Raw genomic sequence first — 4,566 nt, forward strand, 5'->3', positions numbered from 1 at the left:
TCAAACAATAGTCCTAGCGAGGTGCACACTCGCTGCCCACTAACAGGTCAATCATACCACCAAATATGTGCTCGGCCACACACGCCCGTAGACGATTTCTCTACACCTCCAGGCTACGGCTCAACCGGTCGACTATAGCTGGCCGTAACCTCCATACAATCCGGCATACAGCAGCGCGTGTCTCTACGTCTCTGTATCTGTCTCCAAACAATCTCATAACTCTTAATAAAACAACTATTTTTATTCTCCAATCTTAAATGAAACAGTCAAAGTTGAACTGTCTAGATTCCTATATCCAGTTTAAGCAAAGAACCTAAAAACAAAATCTGGACGGCTCCAGGGTTCAAAGGCAAGATTGATGTGCAATTCATTGCAAAGGATACAGTTTTGTTCCGGATTGAGAATGGGGCTTTGCGTCACCGGGTGATTAAAAGGCGCTACTGGCACATCTCGGAGGTACCGTTGGTGCTTCATGAGTGGTCGCCTGAGACGGCTGCAGCGCCTCCAGATCTGTCTGCAATGCCCCTTTGGGTGGATTTGAAGTCCGCCCCCAGTCACCTCTTCTCACAAGTAGGTTTGAAGGCTCTCTCAAAGCCAATGGGAAACTTCGTGAAGCTTCATCCGCAAACGGAAAAGTGTACGCGATTGGATATGGCTCGTGTCCTCATAGAGGTCAACCTACACAAGCCTCAGATTGAAGTGATAAAATTTGCAGATCAAGATGGTAATCAGGTAAAGGTGAGCGTGGCATACCCCTGGCTACCGTCGAGGTGCAGCATCTGCTCTAAATGGGGACACAAAGCTAAAGAGTGTGTCTCAAAGAAAGTGGTAATACTCAACAAGGAGGAGGACTCAACTGTGGTAATTGTAGAAGCTGATCCAGAGAAAAGTATTGGATTGGGTAATGGGAAGGAAGTGGTGGATGGTTTATTACAGGAACTAGAATCACTTCCAATAGGAGGAGATTCAGGTGTGGTAGGCGTGCAAGCAGGCAATGTATTGGAAACTATCAGTGAAGTTAATGCATCTCAAGAGGCAGAGAATGTTGAAACCGCTACAGAGAAGAAAGAGTCGGAATTGAGCGCTTCTTGTGGCTGGTTAACAGCAACAAAGACATTTAAATCTTCCTCTCTCTTGGAGAAATTCGAAAAGTCTCTGAGCTCTGACTTGCATGGCAATGGTTCAGCTAGTTCTGAGACCGACAGGGTGATCATTTCACCTTCCCGTTTCCAACCACTCTTGGATGACGAGGATAGTGTGGATGCTGAGGATACTGTAGACAACCTAGAGGAGGGTGAAATACGATCTATGGCGAAGACAAAAGATAAGAAGGGAGGGTCTCAAGCCAAACGGTCCAAGAAGGGGTATCGGTTGGGTAGATCAAAGGATCTGAAGGCAATGAACATGAAGGTACAACACAAAAGATCTTCCGTTAGGAAGATATGAGGTCCTTCTTTGCTTGGAACATGCGTGGGTTCAACAAACCACACAAACACGGGGTTCTCAGAAAGTGGGTCCAAACGGAGAAACCTTTATTTGGATGTTTACTAGAAATAAGAGTTCAGGAGAGTAAACTTCAGGAAATTGTTAAAGCTGCGTTACCAGGCTGGAAAGCTATAGTGAACTACGACTTTCATCGTCTTGGCCGTATCTGGTTCTGTTGGGGCCCTGGGGTAACAATTACCCAGCTTCATAAAGCTATAGTGAACTACGACTTTCATCGTCTTGGCCGTATCTGGTTCTGTTGGGGCCCTGGGGTAACAATTACCCAGATTCATAAGAGCGCTCAAATCATCACTTGCGCTGTGCAAACTGCATCGGGAGATCAGTTTATCTGCTCTGCAATTTATGCCTCAAACCTCATTGCTGAAAGGAGGCAGCTATGGGATGACATCAGAGCTACTCATCAAGCTTATCAGCATCTCTCTTTGCCATGGATACTAATTGGTGACTATAATACAACTCTGTCATCTACTGAGCACTCTCGAGCGCAAAGTTACCTGGGGGATCAGTCTGGAATGAAGAAATTTCAAGAGCTCGTCACAGACTGCGTTCTTACGGATCTCGCATACGTTGGATCCTTATTTACTTGGTGGAACAAAAGGGGTGCTGATCCTATAGGAAAGAAGTTGGACCAGGCACTCATCAATGGAAACTGGCTTAGTGTTTACCCACAGTCATTCGCTTCGTTTGAAACTGGTGGTATCTCTGATCATGCTAGGTGTGTGATCCGGCTCAAGCAGCAATCAGTGGGAAATCGTAAGCCTTTCAAATTCTTCAACTACTTGGTAGAGCATGGGGACTTCCTACCTACGGTTAGAAGTAAATGGGAAGCTACAGCTCCTATCTCTCATTCTCGAACAGCTCCCAACATGTTTCATAAAAAGCTAAAGTCTCTGAAATATGCTATAAGGGAATTGAACAGAAACCATTATGGAGATCTCTACAAACCGCACAAAGAAAGCTCTTGAGGATTTGTGCAAATGTCAAGAAGAAGCTCTCGCTGCTCCATCTCCTATCACATTCTCTGCATAGGAGGAAGCCTCAAGGCGATGGCACCACCTAGCTCTCGTGGAAGAGAAGCTCCTCATGCAGAAATCGAGGATCCAGTGGCTAGCTCTAGGAGATCAAAACACCACCTTCTATCATCATGCAGTTCAGGATCATGCAGCAAGGAATAACATTAATGTGTTGTATACAGAAGCTGGAGAAACATTGACAGAGGCCTCAGCCATCAGGAAGGAAGCTGTGAATTATTTCCAGCAATTCATTCAAACAGAACTAACCCGAAGTACCCCTATCTCAGTAGATGAGTTGTAATTTTTGTTGAGATATCGTTGTTCACAACAGGAAACATCTCTTCTAATATCTCCTGTGACCCCGAGTGAAATTCTCCAATCTTTAAAGCCTCTGCCAAATGGAAAAGCTCCAGGGCCTGATGGCTACACCAAGGAGTTTTTCATAGCGGCTTGGCCTGTTGTCGGTAAAGACTTCGTCACGGCGATACAATATTTCTTGCTGTTTGGATTCCTCCCCACCGGTGTGAACTCCACCATACTGGCACTGATCCCCAAGAAGATCCCTGCTCAGGCCATGAAGGATTATAGACCGATATCTTGCTGTAAGCTCATCTACAAGGTAATCTCTAAGATCCTTGCTAACCGGCTCAAGACGATACTCCCTGTAGCCATTGAGCCCAACCAGAGTGCGTTTATCAAAGGGGGACTATGTTGGGGTCGAAAACGGTTGCGACGAAGTTAATGTCCAAATCCCCGAAGAAGAAAACGAAAAAACCTTCTTCGACGAATTCTCTTTCGAAATAGATTCTTCCTTACGAAAAGCTTTGCGGAGGAAACGCGAGTCATCGGACAAAAGCTCGAAAAGGGTCGCTACGCAGAGACCGAACGCGTGTTCTGCTCGGTCGCTACGTAGTAACCGAGCTTGAGCCAAAGCTCGGTCGCTACGTAGCGACCGAGCTTAAGCCGAAGTTCGGTCGCTACGTAGCGACCGAGCTCTTCCAAAACGTCGATACAACATTATTCCATGCATTCTCGTCTACCCTTCGATGCTATCTCCCGAAGACCGTAGCGAACCCATTTCACGTTCCCCGCCATTCTAAGTTATCGACCAAACTTTACCGAAAAAACCGCAGAAAGTTCGTTCTTTATCGAAAGAAGCCGTAATAAACGCTTCAGATCAGAAGACGGCCCAAAGGGACCTAAGACATGACTCGAGGCCCAACTTACGATTTCTTAACCAACAGCCCGTAAGCCGCATGACGGTTTACGCTTGGTTCGCGAGGAAAGATAAATGTCATGTTTCCGCGGATAAATATGAAATTTTGAAGATAAGTACGAAGATCGGAAAAAATGGAATATCTCTATTTTTATGCTATGGCGGCTTAAGGGCAGAAGGGAAAAAGCGTAAACTGACCTAGGAGCCAGTATATAAAGAGTCCTAGGCGAGAGGCATGGAGAGGACTTTTCACAGCAAACTTAGCACTTAGAGCGATTTTAGGCAATTTTCCATTTTTGTTATTCGAGCTGCGACTCAATTAGGTTTTTTGCCGTCTTAGGGTTTTAGAACTAAGAATCTCGCCGACAGCTCTCGTAGCACAGGCACTTACCTTGTTGTAAACGCTCAAACGCAGATTCGGAATAAGAACTATTTCGCTCTCTTTTTCGATTTCTTATTTTATTACTGTTCTCGTTTCGTGTTTTGATTGCTTGGCGTGTGGTATTAGCAGATATCCGGGACCTCTGGGAAATTAGGGTTCTCCTACTTTCCTAATTTAAACGGAAATCGACAGTGCGAGTTTCAGTTCCCACAATAACTCAGCCTCTACGTATAAAATAACTCAGCTGCGAATGTTAACTTAGTGAAAACTTAAAGTTAACTCAGCCAAAACGTATAAGGTAACTCAGTTGTGAATGTTAGTTTACGATAAACCCAACCATTAGTGACCGAAACTCAGCCGTAAATAAATTAATCATAATTCTGCCATTGTAAAACGGCAAAACCCAGCTGTGAATGTTAATATAATACATTTCTAATGTGACGTTTCCA

The sequence above is a fragment of the Brassica oleracea genome, chromosome C1 (genome assembly GCF_000695525.1).
Source record: "Brassica oleracea var. oleracea cultivar TO1000 chromosome C1, BOL, whole genome shotgun sequence".
NCBI classification, from domain to species: domain Eukaryota; kingdom Viridiplantae; phylum Streptophyta; class Magnoliopsida; order Brassicales; family Brassicaceae; genus Brassica; species Brassica oleracea.